The sequence below is a fragment of the Lichenostomus cassidix genome, chromosome 18 (genome assembly GCF_008360975.1).
Source record: "Lichenostomus cassidix isolate B80296 chromosome 18, HeHo_3.0, whole genome shotgun sequence".
Classification (NCBI taxonomy): Eukaryota; Metazoa; Chordata; class Aves; order Passeriformes; family Meliphagidae; genus Lichenostomus; species Lichenostomus cassidix.
The window spans coordinates 3254786-3275835 of NC_139498.1; the positions used below are offsets into that span (position 1 = coordinate 3254786).

Here is a 21050-nt window from a genome sequence, read left to right on the forward strand (position 1 = left end):
AGACTTGCTCATGGGCACATAATGAAATTGTATAAATATACCCTTAGCTGGAATCTAATTTATTTTTCCTGTTCATTATGGGGTAGAAGGCCATTATGAGATGTAGAACTTTTTTTTTTCCCAGTGCTGGAATTGAAGGGCTGGTGCGGGCACTTTTTATACTGATGATTTTGCCCTGATTCAATTTGAAGCTGGTTAGAGCTCAAATACTGAAGCATAATTGACAGAGATCAGTGTGGGTTGCCATGCTAATGTCCTGGCTGTGGCTCTGTGGCAGCGCCGGACCAAGGCCGGGTGGAATCCGTGGCCAGTGGAGCACGGCTGGGCACAGCGTGTCCGAGATGGACGCAGGAGTGGAGGTTCCCCTGAGCTGGGATTGTGGTGAGCAGCAGTGGCCAAGCCCTAGGACAGCAGGAAATTAGTCCATCCCTTTGTCCATCAGCAGGATTGATTTTCGACGGTATTGATACTGCTATAAAGTCCTGTTTATGGAGCTATAATTAAGCGGGGCCATTTAGCCGGCAGTGTTAAGTGCTGAGCAGATTTATGGCACGGCTCAGCCTTCGGCAGGGTTATATTTCAGCACGAAGCACACCAGGTTTTTATGTGTTCTGCGATTGTGTTCGTGTGACAGTGATTAGTATAATGGGGGCTTCCGGGGTCATGTTGCCAAGCTGAGGAAACAGCAATTACAGGCCGCTGCAGTATCAACTTAATTGCATCCATTTGCAAGCGACACAGGCCCGGGTGCACGGGAGCAGCTGGCAGGGCAAGCCCTGGAACCCCACATCCACCAGCCCTGGGCAGCCCCAGGGTGGGATCTGCTGGGGCTCTGAGGGTCTGTCACCAGGCAGAGCGAAGGGCATCTCCTCTCCAGGCATTCCAACATGCTCAGCTGAACTGAAACCAGCGCTGCCAGGGTGCTGCTGGGTTCTAGGTTCAGGGTCCCTGGTACTGGGGCAATGGTGTGGGAGGGCCAACGGGAATGTGCTTTTCCAGGAGCTGGCAGTGCTTCAGTGGCATTGCCCAGGGCTGTGATCTCCCCGTGTTTCAGCTTCAGTCCATCATCCATTGTGTGCCACAGGCAAGCAGCGGTCTCAGTCCATCATCCTCTGTGTGCCACTGGCAAGCAGTGGTGTGGCCACACGTCTGTGGCACCCTGGGTGCTCCCATGGCTTGTCCACATGTGTGGGGTGATGGGCAGGCCAAGCTCTGCAACAGAGGGGAGTGGGGGACAAAGCCATCCAAGGGCGAAAGGGCCAGCAGTAAATTTGCAGTGGTGCAATTAGAGCTCACCTTGGTGTGCACTTGGCAGCCTTTCCTTTGAACTCTCTCCCCTGATGGCTTTTCTGAGACCTGGAGATTTACCAGCTCAGCCCTTTGCCATCCTGATAAGGTGCAGGGAGGTTCTGCAGAGCAGTTATAGATACCCAGGGAAGGCTGAGAGTGAGCCTCTCCTGTGCATCGGGAATTCCTGCGCCCTCTCTTTAAGCAGGACTTGGGGATACTGGGAATGGCACAGGCAGGGCCTGTAGGTGCCAGGGCTGGCCAGCACCTTGTGGCATTGTGGCACCAGCACTGTGCCATGAGGCAGCTCTGTGGGAGCCAAGCAGGGTGCAGATGCGTGTCCTGCTGCAGAACGCTGGTCCCTGGGCTGCTGACCTGGAGGCAGTGGAGCATTGCATGAGGCTCATGGATGCACTGCCACAAGTGCATCAAGGATCACAAGATCATCTCTTTTCCAGGTGGAGCCAGGGATGAGAGGGCATCTTCCTAGCTCTTGCCCTTGCTGTGTGCACTTTCTCAATTCGTTGCAGGAATTAGATGGGGTTTTGCCGACTAAGAGGTGTTAAACGGCTCTAAATACTCTTCACACTGCAATATCTCCACCACAGCGTTTAATCGAGTGCCACAGAAATGCCTATAAATAAACGTAGTGCGCCTGTGCCAGTTCCCTCCCACGGCATCTCAGAGCTTGCAGGAAAGCCGGCAAGTGGCTTGTGCTTGGCCTGCAGCTCCTGCCCTCCCCTCCCAATTCTGTCCCCTGCCGCTCCTACCCTTTGTTCCTCATTCCCACCCTTTTCTTTTTCCCCATTTTCCCCCATCTGAGAGTGAGTGGATCCAGCCCTGGAGCCTGGGGATGTTGAGCCACTCACCATCCCACTGGAATACAGAGGATGGGGTGTCTGGAGCAGCAGCCCAGTCCTGGACCACAGGGCCCATGGAGACATGACTGGGAAATCCTTGAAGTTGTTCCCCCGTTGTCCTTGGGGGCCACATCCTGCAGCGCTGGGCCCCGTGGGTGCTCAGGCTGGACACTGCACCTGTTGGCACCCTGGCATCAGCCAGCACAGCCAGGAGCAAATGCAGGTGTACAGAACGAGCAGCAGGAAGGCTACAGAGTGTTTCAAGGCTGTTTATGCTGCTCTTGCATCTGTATGTGAGTCCAGACTCCTTTGTGATTGGAGATCCGCATACACCAAACCAGATGGATTTCCCACCAGGCTGCTTTAAATCTCCAGCATTTCAGCCCTCGAGTCCAAGCAGACAAAATGTGTGTGGGGGGCTTTGGCTGTTGCAGAAGGCACTTTATCTGTTACTTTGGGGCTGCTGCTGCTCGGCAGTGCCTCCTGAGAAACACTGCAAAATTCCTTCCACATTCCCTTCCTGGAGCTTTTATTACAGAGGATAAACAAGCTTAAGGAAAGGAAGGAGCAGGCAGCGGGGCATTCCTTGGCAGTTCTGGGTGGTCCTTGCCCATATGGGTGCTTCTTGGCTGTGCCAGATGCTCTTTGGCATCCCTGTGGCCGCAGGGCAGGGGACAGAGCTGGCTGCGTGTACAGGGCTGTCCCTTTTGGCACTCTGACTAGGCTGCTCTGTGTCCCCAGGTGGGCACTGGGGAGGCTGTGGGGTGCCTGGGGCACCCCTGTGTCGGCACCCTCTCTCCTGGTGAGCCTTGGAGCCTCGCTGAGGATCCTCAGCCAAACGAGATCCCTAAATAGGCTCCTCAGCCTGTCAGTTGACTGCCTCTTCAGCGCTGATGAGCCACTCTGGTGTTACTATTTAAAATCCTAATTGCTTTAATCAGCTCGCCTTTAGCCACCGCAGCCAGCGAGTCCAGGGGCTGAGAGTGTTCCTCTCGCCTTCCGCCCGCAGCCCCCTGTGCTCTCCAGCACAGCTGCGGGTAGGCACTATGTGGGTACCCAGCACCGATCCTGCAGGTGCCCAGCACCCCTGTGGGCACCTAGCATCCCTGTGGCTCTGCGCTGGCATGTGCTGGCGGCACAGCTGCTAGGACAGTGGTGAGACAATGGTGGGGTGACTGCAGAGCTGAGCGCAAGTCCCCTGGGCTGGAGGAGGACAAGAACTTTAATGGATGGGAAGAGGAGTTGCTGTTACCATGGGCTGAAAGATGCCAGCACTTTAATGAGCTGGGAATTCCCACGTCCTCGCCCTGCACTCGCCTTTATCACCATGAATTCTCTTCCATGATAAAAGCAGCCGCCCTCCTGGGTTTCAGTGCCCACCAGCCCATTCCTGCCTCCAGTTTGGCTCCTCCAAGCACAGCCTCGGGGTGTTCCTCCATCCTGAACAGGTGCAGGGCGCGGGGGCGCAGGGCAGAACTCTCCTGGGGCTGCACTCGCAGCCAACCTCGCTGGGATGGTGGGAGATGCCGGATTAAAATAGCGCGGCGCTTCCCTGGCGAGGGAGCCTTGCGGCAAAGACACCCACGCGGCTGCGCCGAGGAGGAGGAGGATGCTGCTGATCGGCGCCTGACACCGACTGCACTGGGCAGGGGCAGGAGATGCAAAGACCCAAATTTGTGGGTGCAGCACTGCTGCTGAGGAAACCCTCCTGGCTGCCGTTGCCCCTCTCTGGTTCCTCTCGCAGGTGTGTGGCGCAAGGGGATCCCCAGGGCTGGTTCCCTTCCTCAGCATGAGGTTTTGCATTGGCAGGAAGCTTGGCTGGGGCGGAGGGCCCTGGCAGAGGAGGGGCAGGGATGCCGGGGTGCTGAGCACTGGCAGAGGCTGCAGCCCGGGAGGAAATGAGCAGGAAGCTGCCCGCTGTGGCCGGTGGTGCTGAGCTCCCTGCCAGGGCTGGCGGGCTCTCTGCTGTGGCTCCCCCACTCCTGCCAAGCCTGGCAGTGGGGAAGGCATTTGCCAGGGGCCAGTGCTGGCACCCCGGGTGTGAGTGTCAGCTCTCGGCAACCGGCTGCCCCTCGCCTTCTGCTGTGCTGTAACTTGGCTTCTCCAGGGCACCACATCCCACCTGCAGCCCCTCTGCCTGTGCCAATGAGCCCTGATCCCCATCCCTCTGGGTACATGGCTACTCCACCTCCTGCCCTGTGGTGGGCTTGGGGACAGAGTGGTGTCCCCAGCCCTGGGAGCAGCTCTTCCTCAGGGCTGGCAGCCCCCCACACCCATCCCTGTGCCACGGCAGCCTGCCTGCCACTGGCATTCCCAGTGACGGATGGTGACATGCGGCAGTGGCCCTGGGGCTGCGTTGTCCCAGAATATTCCTGGATGAGCAGAAAACCTCATACAGGGGATTGTTCAACTCGCAACAGCCTTCCTGGGGAGTGAGGACATCTCCGCATTTATTCAAGGACATCCCTTCTCAATTAAATCCCGGCATGGGCTAAACAAGTGGGCTGCTGAGATCAAAGGGGGTTTTTTTCCACTCTTTTTTTTCCAAATCGTTTAAAGGATGCAGTGGAGGGAGTGTGGTGTGTTTGCCTTCCACACAGCTGGTGGGAAGGAGAAACTACCATTAAATTCCCGTGAAGGTGTTTCTCTGTGCTAATGTGGGACTGGGGGAGTTTGTAAGTGGTGGCCGTGGGGTGTTTACAGTGGGCGAGTCCAGAGATGTGGGATTGTTGGGGTGGGATTGCCCACCTGGAGCTTTGTGGCCGATCACCAATTTGCCAAATTTGTGACTAATTTGCCGCAGCCTTGGTCCCAGGGTGCAGGACCCACCAGCACTGGAGGGTCTGGAGGGCTCAGCCCCTGCCTGGCCACGTGCCGGGGCTGCTGCCCGAGTGTGCTCCCGCTCCCCCTCGGACTCCTCAGGGATTGATGGTGTCGTTAAAGCGTCAGGCTGGCCCGGGGCCGGCCCCACTGCCGGCTGGGATTTATGGTGGAATCTGCCTTGGTGAAGGTTTTATCACCGCTGTTAAAGGGCCGAGCGTGTGCCGGGGAGCCGAGCAGGGAGTGTCTGCTCTCCCGATCATTGCTAGTGATGGGGGTCACTTTCCCGGGTACTGTCTGCTGGGGCAGTGCCACAAAGGATGTGGTGGGATGCTGCAGCTGCGAGATGTGGCCGTCTCTGTCTCTGTGCCTTTGCCGGCAGGACTGTGGGACTGTGCTCGGTGGGAGCCTTGACCCGCAGGGTCAGCACTCCCTGCAGCAGCATGTGGGACGTTGGATGAGGTTTTTGGGACTGCAGCTCTGTTTGGTCATGTACAGCCCCGTGGCCTGGCTGTGCCCCTTGGAGCCATCCAGGTCTGACCGCTGCCCATCCTGCGGTCTGCCCTCCTCCCGCTCCCTCTGCCATGGATCCGTCAGTTAAGAAATCGATCCCTTTGCCACCAGCCCGGTCTCCTTTTTCCTTTTAAATGGTGTCACTCTGCTATTTCCTGGCCTCTCTAATAGATTTTTATATAATCACTACAGTGCACTTTTAAAGAGCGATAGATCACGTTCATTGCTTTTCCCCGTGATTAATTTCCCATAATAGTCCTCTGTAACACCAAGGCAAAGAGAGGAGAGCAAAGAAAACCCCCACATTATCCACTTTGTGCTCCGAGTATAAATGAATTAGATTTAATTTTTGTTTAATTGTTTCCATAGCTCAGCCTCCGCTAACTTTGCAGGATAATTTATTTTGCAGTCTTGGGGAAAAGAAGGAAAGAAGGTCCCTGTGCCGTGCTCTGCCCGCAGCAGCCGTTAATTACAGCTGATTGCCTTCCCTGCCTGACGGAGCCACGGTCTGGAGTGTCCCGTCACACCCCAGGGCCATGGTGTGTGGGCAGCATGGGGTCTGGAGCTGTGGGTGAGCTGGGAGGAGCTGAGCTGGACATGTGGGGTGTTCTTATGTGTCTTCACACCCGAAGAGTGCAAAGTCTGAGTGGTGCGCTCCTCGCCCTGCAAATGGCTTTGGCTTCTGGGAGTCGTGTCCTATATCCCCTGCCTGTTGTCTGGACAGCAGAGAGAGGAGGCTCTGGGAATCACTTCCCAGCATCCAGCATCCTCCACTCTATCAGCCCACGGCCACTGAAACCGGGTCTGTCCTGCCCCAGCAGAGCATGGGAAGAGCAGTGGGACGGAGCCACTGCATCCTCCTCCTGCTTGCCCATTAATCACTGACTGCAGGGGCATCGGGCCCTGCTTAAAATGCACTGGCAGTGCCGAGGTGAGAGCAGGAGCTCGAGAGAGCCGCGGCTAATCTGCTCCCTCGGAGACGGGCTACCTTCGGCCTGTTAATCAGTTGCAGTAATTACAATCCCAACTTTACATGTGGAATGTTAATTAAAGGACGGGACACGGGGATCTGCAGCCTGGCAGCAAGTGGTGTGCCTGGTAGTGAAGGGTCAGGGGGGCTGGGGGTTGTGGGGCACCCCCTGCACCCCTGGTTCATCTGCTGCTCCCTGCATTGAGTGTGGAGATGGGGACTGTGGCTGGGGTGATGCCAGGCAGAGGGTAGGCAGGCTATGGTTGCTGGCACTTGATACTACCTCTGTTTTGTGGTTCCATGGCAGCTGCTGCTTGTGTCTAAAATTGCATTGCTGATATGGATGGGTGGATGGATGGATGGATGGATGGATGGATGGATGGATGGATGGATTTGTTGGGAAACAGGATAATGCAGCTGGAGCTCTGTTGCTCTCCTTGCTTTCTGCCCTGGCCCTGATTTCCCCATAACTTCCTGGTGCCCCTGAGCCTCCCCTTCTCTGGGCTGAGCACCCACCTCCCTCCTGCTGTCTCCTCCAGCCTCCGAGCATCACCGTGGACTTCTGCCAGACTCACTCCAGTATATTAGTCGTATGTGCATTGGGGAGCCCAAAGGTGGACATGGGATCCAGACATGACCTTGTGGGGGGCGATGACAGGGCTGGCTCTAATCATACTGCTGGCATGTTCTTTGGTCCCAGAAGTGCATTCCTGCCTGTCCACCCATAGGCAAGGGAATTCCCATAGCGCTGGGAATGGGGCTCGGTGATTTGCTTCCTGAACTTCATGGGGTTCCCCTGAGCAGAAGCTCCACTCCCTGTCATACCCATTCTCCTCACTGGGGAGGAGACCCTCGCAGGTCCTGCCCTGGCTGATGCCCTCAAAGGGTACTGGTGCCTGTGCCAGGAGCTGGTGGGTGCTGTGTGGATCCTGCAGGCAGAGCCCCGATCCCTGTGGAGTCCCTGCCTGGTCTGTGCCTGGTCCCTGTCCTGTCCCTGCCTCTGCAGAGCCCTGTGCCACGGGGCTCTGAGCAGCATCGTCTGACCGACACTGAGCCACAGTTGTCCGTTCCCTGTCCCCAAGGAATATGTGCCATGCTGTCAGCCTGCAGTCCCTCCGGCTCCTGCATTGGTGCCCTTGGCTACACTCGCCTGGCCCAGGGGGCTGGGGAGCCCTGGGGGTCCAGGGCTGCTGAGAGGATCCTGTGGGTCTCTGGAATGGCTGAGAGCCTGGGTGCGAGACAAGAGGAGATCCCAGCTGAACCCCCGCTGAGCTGGAGGTGGCGGGTGCTCCTCACCCATCCCTGCGGATGGTGCAGGTGTTTTTTGGAGGAGAGATGGTGGGAAGAACCTGGCTGGCAGCCGGCGGAGGTGGGGACCGGCCCCGGCGCGGCTGGGGGAGTCATTAAAACCCCGGTCAGCAGCAGGGAGCGGCGCTGAGCAATCTGCCGGGGCGTCAGTGCCCTGGATTATTGCTGTGAGCAGCTGAAGGAGAGCAGAGAAGAGGCGTGAGCTGAGAGGAATGACAAAGAGGGGAAGGAGAGGAAGAAGCCTTGGAGGAGGAGGAGGGGGAGGCTGGATCAGTGCCGCAGGCAGTACAGGGTGCTCCAGCAGTGATGCTCAGCTGTCCCAGCAACTGCCTGGTCCCCGCTCCCTGGGCAGGGTGTGGTGTCCCGATGGTGTCCTGTTGGCCCCGGTTGCCCTGTCCCTTGGCTGCCCCCTCCCCAAAGTCCCTGAGGCTGCCGGGCTCCTTTTTTGTGATGTTTATGTTTTCCCTACAGAGAGGTGGAGTTTTCAGGTCACTCAAATCCCGCTGTCACATTCCCATGGAGTCTTAACCACCTTCACTAAAGCTCCTCTGGTTTTTCATCTGTGCTGGTCATAAATCTGGGGAGGCCTCACCGGGCACTGGGCTGGTGCCAGTCTTCAGATGATCTGGCTCCTTGAAATAAGGAACACTTCTCCTGGCATTTCTAACTCCCTCCCATCACCGGCGGTGTTGGAAAGGGCAGGGGGGAGGACGCGTGCGCTGCGGCAGCAGCTCCGAGGGCAGTGCTGGGAGCAGCGGCCGTGTGGTGGCCAGGGAAGGCTGGCCGGGGGGTGCAGAGCCCTGCACAGGCCTAGCTGAGGTGCTTGGGTGACTCCTGGGGGTGCTATCATCTTGCCCACCCATCCCGGAGCCTTCACTGCTGAGGAGCCCCAGCAGCATGAACGCTGCACCCAGGTAAGGAGACAAGGGACTAGCTCTTCCCAGAGCAGAGCACCGTGCCAGGCAGGCACTGCCGTGGCAGAGCTGGGCACTACATCTGGTGATGGCCTGTTTTGCCAGTGCACCTGACCAGTGCTGCACTGGGGAGGAGCTGTGCTGTTGGTTGGTGTTTCTCCACGAGGAGACATGTTGTTCTTCAGGCTTGGGATGAAGGATGATCCCTCAGGACCTTGTTGGCCTGGAGTGGGACTGACTGTGAGTGTGGCTGGAGCTGCCAGTGTGTGGGGGCCAAGCACGGCAGCAGTCATGGGGCAGCCAGGGCACAGGAGTCCATCTCAAGCCAGAATGAGGGATTTCCCTGCTCCCTGGTGCCTGGCCGTGCATGGTTTCCAGTCAGAGAGACAGGGTTTGAGATCCTTAAGGAGAGGAAGAGCAGGATGGATCTGATGGACTTGGCTCCCTGGGGAGCCAAGTGTCACCTTGAGAGCCCAGTGTCTGTGTGCAGGCAGGCCTCTGGATTTGGGAGTGATGGCAGGGACCTTGTGGTGCTTTGGCCTCTCCCTGCCATGCCATGGCACAGTGCACTGCCAGCCCTTGGTGTGGGAGCTGAGCAGCCTGTGGGGAAGAGAGCAAAGCAGGGGTCTTGCTGCCGGGCAGGACAGGTCTCTCCCTTGCCCTTGGATCCTGTATGCAGTGACATTTTGGCCCTGTTCATCCTCTGCCAGGGCCCTGTCACCACATGTCCCCACTTGCTGTGTGCTGGGGTGCCATGAGCAGCTCCTGCTCTGAGCTCCAGAGGTGATGCTCCATGTCAGTTTTCATCTTTCTGCTCTGCTTGCTCAAGAGATTCCACGTACACTTGGGAGTTCTGGATCATAGAAGGACAGAAGAACCACATCTGTCTAGTTCATCCAACTTCTTTTGCATTTCAAATAGCTGCTCCAGGGAGCTGCTTGGAGCAGCAGCTGCTTGTGGGGAGCCCTGGAAGAGCTTGGTCTGGATCTACTGTTGTCCCCTTACTCTGTGTGAATCTGTTGGTGCCTCTGGTTGAACCCCCAGCCCTTTCGTCCCATCTTGGATCTGCTCTGTGGTCTCTGTCCCTGCCTTGGTCCTCAGGTACTGTTTGCTGCTGCATTGTGGTCACACAAGAGGTGGCTCCTGGAGGCTGGAGCGCTGGTCCCAGAGCTTCTGCCAACACAGATCCCACCTTGGGATCTTCATCCATCCTCTGTGCTAGAAAGTGCTGGCATTTCTCCATGCAGCAGCTTCCTCCTGGCAAAGCCCCAGCTGGATCACCGGGAGAGAAACACTGAGGCTTTCTGCATAATTCTCCCGTGTGCTCCCTGACTGGTGGCAGGGTCCCTGCTGCAGGACATGAAGCCTCCTGCCACCTCCCTTGGTCCCTGTCCCCTTTCAGGACAGGCTGCTCGTGGGGATCCTGCGGATGCACCTCCTCCCAGTGGGGGATGGAGCCGGGACCTGTGGCAGCTCACAAGGGGCAAGCCAGTGGGATGTACCCAGCTCTCAGCTCTGGCACGTGGGACTGGCACCACTGCAGTCTTCCCTCTCTGGGTGCCGTGGATATGGCTTGGTTCTTGCCGTGGTGGGCTGGTCCCATGGGGTGGCCAGTGTGAGAGCCTATGGCTTTGGTGTTACACAGTAGAGCACAGCCCCACGTTCTGGGCAGCCCCTTCCTGCAGCAGCACCAGATGCTTTCCCTGCAGTTCGAGTTTTCCCATCTCATTCATTTTAGAGATTAATTAAAGTGTTTCCCCTCCGTCTTTCCCAGCCTCCCTCCCTCTCTTTCCCCTGTTCCATACAGCTGCACATGGATTTTAGGGTCATGCTTGTTTACATCAGTTATATTTACATTAATGGGTGTTTGTTTTAGGAAAACAGCAGAAATCCCATAAAAAACAAATGTTCTTTGTGTTCCACAACTGGTCCTGCAGCCCCACTGGAGTGGGGACTCCCTGGGCAGCCCCTGTCTTGCATCCTGCCAGCAGGTCTGCACGGAGAGCTCTGCCATGGGCACACAGCATCTTTTGGGTACTGTTGCGACGTGACCTCCAGTGCTTACGAGGTGGTTGGGTGGGTTTTCCACACCCTCCTCTGGGTCCCATGCCAGGCAATGGCAGCCAGGTCAGCTGCATGTGTTTGTCAGGGATAATCCCCCATCCTGGTGTGGAGATGCTGCTAAACCACCTCTGACAGGGCAGGCAGTGGGTTTGTTCTTTCGTCAGAAGGCTGGATGGGGAAGAGCATTAAGAAGAAGAAAGAGAAAGGGGAGGAGGAACAGTAATTGTTTTTTCCAATGGCTCTGAGCTGCTGGATGCCTTTAAAGTTCCCTTTGTGTTCCCGTGGGTCAGGCTGGGCAGAGCCTGGCCTGGAGCTGCGTGGTGCGGCCGGCTTTGTCGGTGGGGCCACAGTCTCGGTTATTAACCAGGATATGGAGACCCAGAACCTCCGATCTTCCGTGCAGCTGGTGGGAGCAATGCGCAGGGCTGCCTTATCACACTCATTTAACTGGTTAATACATCTTCAGAGCAAATAATGCGGGCTGGGGGTGAACTGCTTAACCAACCTCATTACTATTGTGCATTTAGCAGCTTGGAGGAAGATAATACCTTTCAGGTTTGACCCAATTTTAGTTTTTGTTGTCATAACCATGGAAAATCGACCTTCAGAGACCCTCAGCAGTGAGCCTGAATAGAGGAAGTGATTTACAGCAAAAGTGCCGTGTGGAATGCTTAATGCACTTGTGCAGGAAAACAGACTGCGACCGGCTCCTGGCATTCCTTCGGCACAGTGAGGGCTGCCCCGGCTGCTGGCACCCCTGTTCCTGCTGCAGGGGCTGCTGGCACTGCCCTGGCTCTGGGGCACATGCTCTGTGTGGGATGAGGCCCATGGTGGCACAGCTGTCCTGGGGCTGTGCTCACCAGCACGGTGCTGTGTTTCCCTCGCGGCGATGCCGGGTGCTCCTCGGGTCGGCCGGAGCGGGGCTGGCCTGGCCTGGGAACCTGCTTGCCTGGCTGCCGCTGCGGCCAGGGCCGGAGCTTCTCACTGTGGTGGTGCAGAACCCTCTTGTCAGTGTGCACCCTGTGGTCAGTGTAGGACCTCATGGTCAGTGCACACCCTACAATCCCTGTGCACCCCACAGCACCTCTTGGCCTGGGTGTGCTCGGCCTGGCCAAGCATGCCGGGGCCTGGCCATGACAGACTGACCTTGGCCTTGGCCAGACTCTCCCACCACCACCAGCCTGTGGCTTTTCTGCTGGTGCCCTTCGTCACCCAGTTTGTGCTGTAGGAGCGGTGACAGCCCTGACGCCGCGGTGACAGCCCTGACGCCACAGTGACAGCCCTGACGCCGCGCCAGCAGCGTTCCCACGGGTGAGATGTCACCCGCGCCCGGCGGGGGTGGTTCCCATCGCTTTGGTTTTGTCTGTGGCAGGCAGAGACTTTCCCAGCTCCAGCAGTGGGGGTGCGTGGGACCTTCCTCTCACTTGGATGGGGACGAGGGTGGCAGGGAGGTGGCAAGCCTTTCTCCCCTTTCCCTGAGGCAGCTGCAAGTGTGGCTCTGCCACCCAAGCCTGTCTCTGTGCTGTTGCTGTTGCTGCTGCTGCTGCTGCTGCTGCTGCTGTGTGTGGGTGGTCCCTGTGGCAGGGGATGCAGCTGGCAGCAGCGCCTGGGGCTTGGGGAGTGGTGGGAGAGGGTGCTGCCCACGGGGAATGGGTGATGCCCACGGGGAGTGGGTGATGCCCATGGGCTGCAGAGGATGCCTGTGGGGTTCAGACTCCCCCAGCATATCCCTTGGGCCTGAGGAGCACTGGCAGCAGATGGTGCCCATGGGATGCAGGCTTCCCCAGCCCCCAGCTCAGCCCTAGCACCAAGGAGCTCTGCCCAATCCCCTAGGAGCTGTGGGCAGGAATGGGGTCCTGCCAGCTAGGGGGGCAGTGGGGCTGTAGCAGTAGGGGTGTGCTCTCCTTCCTCCCCTCCCCAGGACTCCGTTGGGCTGGGGGCACGAGGAGGGCAGGCTAAGTCACTGTAATTCTGCGTTTCAGCACCTGAAGGAGAAGCTGCTCCCTCAGTGCAAGAGTTGAAACTCTTTAGCCTTCCTCTGTGTCACCTCCATGGCCATGGATACCTCCAGGTGTGACGTAAGTGAGACCCAGGAAAAAAACATCTTCTGTTTAGCATCAAAATCCTATTACCAAGCACTGTGTTCTGCTGCACAGATATCAGCCATGGTGCAGATAAGTGGGAAATAGCTCCTGGTTGGGCTGGAGCAGGAGCTGTATCTCGAGCTGCACAGGTGCCGAGTGCTGCTTCAGAGAATTTGCTGCTGGAAGAAAATTCCTCTCCCCACTCCTCTGCAATCCAGGGAAAACCACTGTGGGCACCTGCCTCCCAAGCTCCTGCCACACGCCCAGCCCTGCCCTGCTGAAGGGTATTTCTGTGACACCCCATGGCCACAGTGGGGTCTGGCAGAAGGCACTGGGCTGGGACCAGGGACCAGCGTCCTCCTGGGAGCCTAGGGGCAGCAGCAGAGGCTCAGCCTCCCAAAAATGAGCCAGTACAGCCCCAGTCCTGCCCCCCTGCAGCAGCCACGAGGCTGGCCCTGGGATTGCGGATGCTGCGGGCAGCTGCATCATCTTTCCATCTCCTCCCTGAGGTGCTGCTGGCTTTGATAAAACCTCTCAGCCTTCCAGGAGTTGGCTTGTTGATCTAATCGCTGTGGTTTAGTGTGCAGTAAAAGCCCGGTGGCTCCTGGGGGAGATGCCCCGTAGGGATCTGCAATCCACTTTCCCATCCCTCCTGGGGCTGGAACGCTTTCCCTCTGGCGGGATGCTGCAGGGATGCTGCCAATGATGAAGGATGCTGCTGGTGGGTGAGGGATGCTGCTGGGCCCCCAACACCAGTGGGGAACATGCCAGCCCCCATCCTGCACTCATGTGGGTGTACTTTTTAAAATAGAAGGTGCTGAAAAAATCCTGCTGTGTTCAGTTTGTTTCAGCAATGCAATTGGGTTGTCTCAGTGTTTGTCGTATCCTGCACTTGCTGCACATGCTTGGAGGGGTTCAGTCTGGGGCAAACTCCACAGTGTGAGTCCCTGCTGAGCCCCCAGCTCCACCATGGTTCCTGGTTACACACAAACCACAGGGTGGAGGGAAGAGGGACTGATGTCAGAGCCTGTGGAAGGGGACAGCCAAAGGAGGTTTAGGGGACACCAGGTGGGTTAGGGGACCGGCTGTGACAGACCAGCATTAAAGAGGCTGGGATGGAGGGGCTGGGGAGTGTGACAGTGTGCTGAATTCTAGCTCTGCTTGCTGATCAGCAGCAGAGCCTAATGAGCAGGACTAATGAGACTGGAGGGGAATTCCAGAAAGTCTGGGGAGTGCCTGCCATGTTCACTGTATCTCTCTGGTCTGTCCCCAAATCAGTAACAGTGCCCATTGCAGGGATGGTGCCCACTGCCAGCTGCATGCTTGGTGTGCTGGGTGACTGCAGGTGCCAGTCCCAGAGTGGGTGGCTCCAGCCTGTGCCTGGAGCCAGCATCCAAGCACCTCTGTGGGCTGCCTGTTGGATTTTTACTGTCTCTCTGTTGCTGGGAAGCCCATCCCTGTCCGGGTACTGCACTGCTGTGATTATTGGAATGTGCTGGGGTGGTGTTTGGGAGACACTGGTGGCTTGGCACAGCCCTGGCCAGCTGCCTGCCCCAGGGATTGCTGCAGAGCCAGCCTGGGGGTTCCAGCTCCCTTCCCACCTCCCTCTTGGCCATAACTGGTTTGGCATCAAGAGGGGGATTTGCAGCCATACCACAGTGGGCAGGTCTTGTCTTCCTCTTCTCCTTGGTTTTTAATGAGCCAACCTTGGAGGACCTTGAGCACTGCTCCTGCAGCTCTGCTGTGACTTATCTCCTGGCTTCTGCCCCTGTTCCACCAAGGGGATAAATCTCAGCTCCTGGTGTGGAGCTGGTGCTCCGATTCCATCCCACCGCGTGGTGCAGGCGTCATAACTCACGGCAAGAAGGGGAGCTGCCTGGCCGAGGTGCCGTGATGGATGGGCTGCCTGGGGGAACAGGGAAAATGTCCCATTACAATAGGGAACAAGCTGTTAAATTACCTCCTGTTCAATGCGGGTTGGGGAAAAGAAAACTTGGAGCTGAGGGTGGCCTCCAGAGAGCCTTCAGGGGAAGAGGTGGGCTGGGGACCTTTTTCCCTTAGGAAGAAATCTTTGCCTTTCCTTGTCTCTATCCCATGTGCTCATCTGAGGCCAGGGCTGGTGGTCTCGGGGAGGGAGGACTACCCTCAGCATTTCCTGCGTCAGTGCAGAGACTGGGATGTGTCCTACTAGGAACCCTTAGCTGGGGACATGCTATGTGCCCATGCAGTCAAACCCTGTTCCCCAGGCCAGACACACTTCCCACTCTTTAAGGGTTTTACCACCAGGCAGGGTCCTGCCTCTGCACATGTTGGGGGCTGCTCCAGAGCTGCTCCCCAGCCATGAGATAATTGTGTTGTTAAAGGAGTGGGCCAAGTGCGTGTGAGTCCCCGACGCCGTGGCGTTCTGAGGCGCCGAGTTCTGCCACATCCTCCTCCGTTGTTAGCATCGGTGCCTACACAGGGACAGGACTGGAGCCTCTCCCTTTCTCTTTCAGGCTGAGATATTGCTGCTGTGAGACCCCGAAGGCTCTTCCTGACAGCTTCGAGGGGTGAACACGAGTGTGAGCTCCTGCCTGCCACCACACCTGAGGCACCTGCTCTTGGTCTTCAGGTATGTTGTTCCCATCCAGCAGTCCAAGCAGGGGAGGGAATGGAGATATTTTTTGGTTGAGGATGAAGCTGCTGCTTCCCATGGCTGTGCCTGGGGCAGCAGCTCACAATCAGCCCTCCAGGTACTTTGCACCAGTATGGGGTGCAGATCGTGTGGGTCCAGATTCTTGTGTGATGGCGTGGCAAAGCGGAATGTTGCCGGAAGAAGCCATGTCTGCTCTAATCCTTGTGGGATATGGCATGGGGGGTCTGGTCCTACCCAGCCATCTCCCTCCTGATTGCTGCAGGAACGTGGAGGTTCTGGGGCGTGCAGGACCTCGGTGGTGCCCCTGCACGGAAAGGGGAGTGTGTGCCCACAATGCACGCACAGCCCTGCACGTCGCAGCCCGGCTGGACCCGCTGAGACCCAGCTCCTGGCACCGACCGTGCTGCAAACTCCCCTCAGGGCTGCGTGCATCTCTGTGTGGTCTGGGCTGAACCCGTCCCCGTCAGTTCACGTTACACGTACTGGAGCCCCCCTCGCGCTGACACCAGTCTGCACTGGGAGCTCACACCAGCTTGAGAAGTTGTTAAGATTTAAGCCTCTCAAAGGCAGTGGGACTCTCTCATCTGGATGAGGCATTTTCCCTGTTTATTCCCAGCACTGCAAGCACCCACAAGTAGAGCAGGTGCTCATAAGGTCATGGCATGCTGTGGCAGCCATGGTGACCAGGGACTGGGCTCTGCTTTGTGCTGTTCTGCCACAGAATGTGTCTTCCAGTGCCCTCTCCACCAACTGCTGTGCTGGGGGTACCCCCAGAGCTGGGACCACTCTTCTCCCACTGGCATGAGCTAAGGGGCGTGGTGGGGGGTCCCCCAGAACTGGGATTGCTCTTCTCTCAGCTGGCACTAGTCCGGGGAGGAGGAGTGCCCGTGGGGTCATGCATCACCAACAGGGCTCCCAGTGTGGGGGGCTATGCGTAACCCCCCTTGCAGTGTCACTTACAGCACACTTGCTCCTCTGCTCTGCCCCAGCCCCAAATGCCTGCGCGGGAATCACGAAATGAGAGTGAAAGTTTGAGGCTTCTCGTCCCTTGCTGGGGTACAGGTTGTCCAGAGTGTGGGATTAGAGCGGCCATGCAGATGGATTCCCCAGCTGCATTAATCAGTTCAGAGGCAGCAAAGGCAGCTGAGCTCTGTGCATCACCTTGAAGCTCTTTTTTTTGTCTTTAGAAAACTTTGGGTGGATGTTATTGCTCATGAAAGCGAGGGGCTGATCATGCTGGGAAGGAGCAGGCGTAGTGTGGGCTGGCACTATTATGCAAGCTTCCCACATGCCGCTCTGCCAGTGCACTCCGTTCCAGAACAACAGCACGCGTCCGCGTGCCAGCCCCGAGCCCACCCCCGGGTCTGCCAGAGCACCATGGTCCCACTCTGCCCACGGTGCCCCTGCCTGGGCCCTGCCTGCGCCGTGCTCCTGCCTCCTGCCACCTGCTCTGCCCAGAGCCAGCAGCCCCACTGGTGGGCAGTTTTGGGGTGAAGGCGTGCATGGTCCTACCCAGCCCCACAGCATTGTGTAGCCAGCTATCATGAGCATCCTGGCAAAAGTCAGAGCACTGGGAATTTCTCCCAGGACTTGTGCTGCACTGGGGCATGTCTGGCTCCTGGGGCTGGGTCTGAGCTGCTTTTCAGGGGGCAGCAGACAGGTTGTCACCCCAGCCATGATGCACATCATGCCCTTGCATCGGGAGGGCTGTGCCCATCCCTGGGGATGCACCTTCCCTGTAAAACCGGTGCTGGCAGCAATGGCTCTGGGCACCAGGGCAGAGGTGGGCTCACTTGAGCTCAGGCCACCAAGCCTCTTCCCCATCCAGGTTTTCTCCTGCTGCTTTTCGCCTCCTCCCCTGGGGCCTGTTTGAGGCTCCAGGCTGCCAGCCATGGGCCATGCTGGTGCCGAGTTTGGGTCTCACTGGGCTGGTGGGGAGCAGCCTGGAGCAGGGAAGAATGTGCCAATGCAGAGCCCCTGCAGTGACTCTCCCCATCATCCCCAAGCCTGCTGGAGCCCCCCCTGGGAAGAGAGTGCTCCTTCAAGGAAGACTTGGAGATGAGCAATGGAAAACATCTGACAGGGGAGCCCTTGAGGCGCTTTTGTTCCAGCGAGTGGGAGTGTGAGATCCGCTCAGACATGAAAGGCTGCGCAGCTCCGTCCCCAAAGTCACGGTGAAGAGGAGGATGGGGGGTGTGCGGCTGCACCGGGAGGTCATCCCGGGAACGACTGGCACTGGGATCCCCGCTCCCTCCCTTCCCTTCCAGCAACTAAATTAGGTCACACTTGAAAGTCAGTTTCTTGGCTGTGGATTTAATTTAGCTTTTCCAGGCTAGTTATCATATAATAAATTCCAGGAGATTTATAGAAAACATGCCCAGGGAGGCTTAGCCAGTGTGTAACAAGATTTGTGCCTCCTTCCCGCTGTTGAGCAGCTCTGGCGAGTGTGGTGCTGCCGGCAGATGTGCAGGCAGGGCTGGCAACCCCGTGGGAGCTCTCAGAGAGACCAGGCAGCCCCAGAAGTGTGTCGGGGGGGGATCATTCAACAGCTCTCTGGGGCATGGGAGGGTCCCAAATGCAGCTGTCCTCTGCCCTGGCTCCCCAACAGCCATAAATCACCCGGAGCAGGTGCATTCCCATGGCTGTTCATCGCTTGTCTTCTTGCCTTGGCTCAACATGGGCAATGCCAAGCACAAGCCCATCCTAGTGGTGCCAGTACATGTCCAGAGGCAATGTGGTGGTGAGCAGTCAGAGGGGAGCGACTGAGGTCAGCTGGTGCCTTTCTGCTCGAGGGGTGACAGTGTGCAGGATGTCCCTACTGAGGGTGTACCTTGTGCCCTCCCTACCCAGCTCCTGGGGCACAGGAACCATTAGAGCTAAAATCGTCATCTCTTGGCTCTCCCCACTGCTGGGGCAGGTTTCCCACCACGCTGGGAAAGGCTGAGCAGGGAAAGGCGCTGGAATTCGGGGGGATTTATGGCAATGGCAGCACACGGCAGCGCAGTGCTGGGAGCCGGCGGCTCAGCACGGAGGGCACTGCCAGCACTCCTGCTCCGCTCGCTGCTAAAGCCGCCCAATTAGTGTCTTATTAGTCACTCCGCGTGTTAAGGCATTAGGAACAATTAAGGGTGAGAAGAGTTTCCAGATGTAGCTGCAAGCGCTGGAGCTGGGAGCTGGCAGCTCTGCTGGCTGCTCCCATATGGAAGGGATCTTGCACACAGTTGGACTCACTGTGTGGCCAGCGGGGCCAGCATGGCGGACTCACTGTGTGGCCACGGGGCCAGAGTGGCACGGGGTCCTGGGGCCACTGGGATGGGGGGATCCCTGCAAGGCAGCCCTGGGGCCAGTGCCCACCTTTGCTATCAGCAGTGCAGCTGGGGATCACGCAGAGGTGGGATGGAACTGTGGAGGATTGGGAAGTAGCTGCTGGGATGCTCGCGGACGAGGGGCACAGCCAAGCGTGCTCACTGGGATTGGGTTTGCAAATGAGCTCAAATCAAATATTTATTTACTGTTGGGGCTGGGTGTGAGTCAGTTCCTCCGTGCACCCAGCCGGTGCTGGCAGCCCCGCACCGTCCTGGCGAGAAACCGGGGCTGGGGAAGTGCCTGGCTGTGAGCAGCAACACAGGAGCATCTGGGACATGGCATGTGGGGGACAACTGCCTCGACAGAGATAGCGCCGTGTTGTGACACTTTGAGGTGCGGGAGAAGTAGCACAAGCAGAGACGAATGTGACTTCAGAGCCCAAATGCAAGTGACTTCAGCTCCCCAGAAATAGTCCCTGGGCGGTGCAGGGGGAGGGGACCTGGATCTGCAGTTCCTGGGGGTGTTGGGGTGCTCCTGTGACTTGTTCCTGGCATGCAAGGTAGGCTACAGTCCCACCATTGCCCCCCACCCCATGGTACTCAAGAGGCCACCAGCCAGGGGTCACAGAGGTGATGGCGGCTCTGGCCAGTACAGGCTGTCTCTCACCAGGACCAAACCTCTCACCCTGTGATGAGCACTCTGGGAGGGTTCCCTGCCGACTCTTGGAGCCCCTGGGTGCCCTCACGGTGTGGAGAGTGTGGGGTCATCAGTGGACACTGATGCTATGGTCCCCATCGCTGAGCCGAGGCTGAGTAAGCATCATGAGATGCTGGTGTGCAGGAGGGTGGTGGAGAGGGGGACGGTGGCCTTCAGTGCATTGAAATAATTTCTCTGCTGCTCTCCCCAGGGCGAGGAGCAGTGCATGGGCAGATGGTGTTTTTGAGTGACCTTGTAGCTCTAAGTGGTTCCCTTGGCTGCTGAGTAACCGTGGGAGCTGCGGGAAGCGGCAGCGGTGCCACAACCTGCTCACGCCAGCGGGAGCCTGTCAGGGAGCCAGGGCTGGGAGGGATGTGGGGTGAACCAGGGGATGGAGCCAGAGCCCAACAGCCCTAACGTGATGGCTGCAGGGAAATTCAATATGCACTGCTATCCCCGGTTCCTCTTGGCTGTGGGAAGAGTGTGGTTTGCCCAGTGAGGCTTTTCTGAGGCTCCCAGCAGCTTCTCCAGCCTGTGTCCCTGGCTCTTCACTTCAGCAGAGGGATCATTCCTCCTTGTTCCTTGCGCTCTTCTTTGGGAAGAGTCCAAATTTTCTCCAGGAGCTGAGGCAGCAGTGCCTGCAGTAGGCACAGTGGGGTCACTGCTGTGGTGTGTGGGGACAGACGTCAGGGTCCAGGTTGTACCCTGGAGAGCAGCAGATAGAAAGGATTTTGCCATGTGGTTTCTTTCAGAGCTGCAATCCAGGACTATGGTCCTGAGGGAGCAGATCCAAGGGAGGGGAAAATTGCAGTACAAAGTGCAGCTTTGCTGTCAAAGAGTCACCCTGGGCAGGCTCAGCTCCTCTGGCACCCTTGCAGCCTCCTACGAACTCCGTGAGGGCTGCAGCACCGAGAGGTGTCCTAAATTGGGGAAGGAACAAGGAGCTCTTGGCACCCGCCTGGAGCATCATTTGCATTCCGGCGCATCTCCCCGCTGCGAGGGAGGCGGGGGCCCGGCAGCCGCGGGGTGAGGAGCACGGCCGCTCGCCAGCTCCGGCTGTCGGAGCATCCCATGGGACCACTGCGGAGAGGGCTGTGGCTCGATGATCACCGTGCTTCAGGTTCCTTGTGGTCATTCTTCTCCGCCTCAACTTTGTGTCCAAGTTGTCTGTCCAAGATTTGTGCCTTTGCTTCTTCCAAACGGGAATTGCCATCTCACTTCGAGGCCAGTGCCCTGTGATGTGATATCTGATGAACCACAGTGGAGCTGGTTGTATTCCCATCTGTTTTGTGCTCTCTGGGGATGGTGGAGGTGCATGGACTATGAGGACCAGACAGGGCCAGGCAGTGCCCAGATGGATTCATCCAGTCTGTGGCAGTGTCCCATGGGGTGGGATGCTGGCCCCTGCCCTGGGGCTGTTGGGAACAGCTCTGGCTGGGATCTTTTCCAAGCCAGTTTGCGGCGAGGGGAGCAGCGGAGCATGTGGGGGTCCCATGGACCCCTAAGCACAGCAGGTCAGGGTGCAGGACACCAAACTGTTCTGGAGTCACTGGAGCGAGTGAGTTGGGGGGGCGAAGGGCTCCTGCTGTGTCT

At 57.9% G+C, this 21050-nt stretch overlaps 1 protein-coding gene across 11 annotated transcripts in view; it reads left to right on the forward strand.

Moving 5' to 3' along the window:
- The window catches only part of RBFOX3 (RNA binding fox-1 homolog 3), a 138096-nt gene that overhangs the window by 48920 nt on the left and 68126 nt on the right, over window positions 1–21050 (forward strand). For all 11 annotated transcript variants that reach the window (XM_085077506.1, XM_085077507.1, XM_085077512.1 and 8 more), the window contains exon 2: window positions 15316–15431. The gene's annotated coding sequence lies outside the window, so the exon portion shown is untranslated. The remainder of the gene's footprint in view (window positions 1–15315; window positions 15432–21050) is intronic.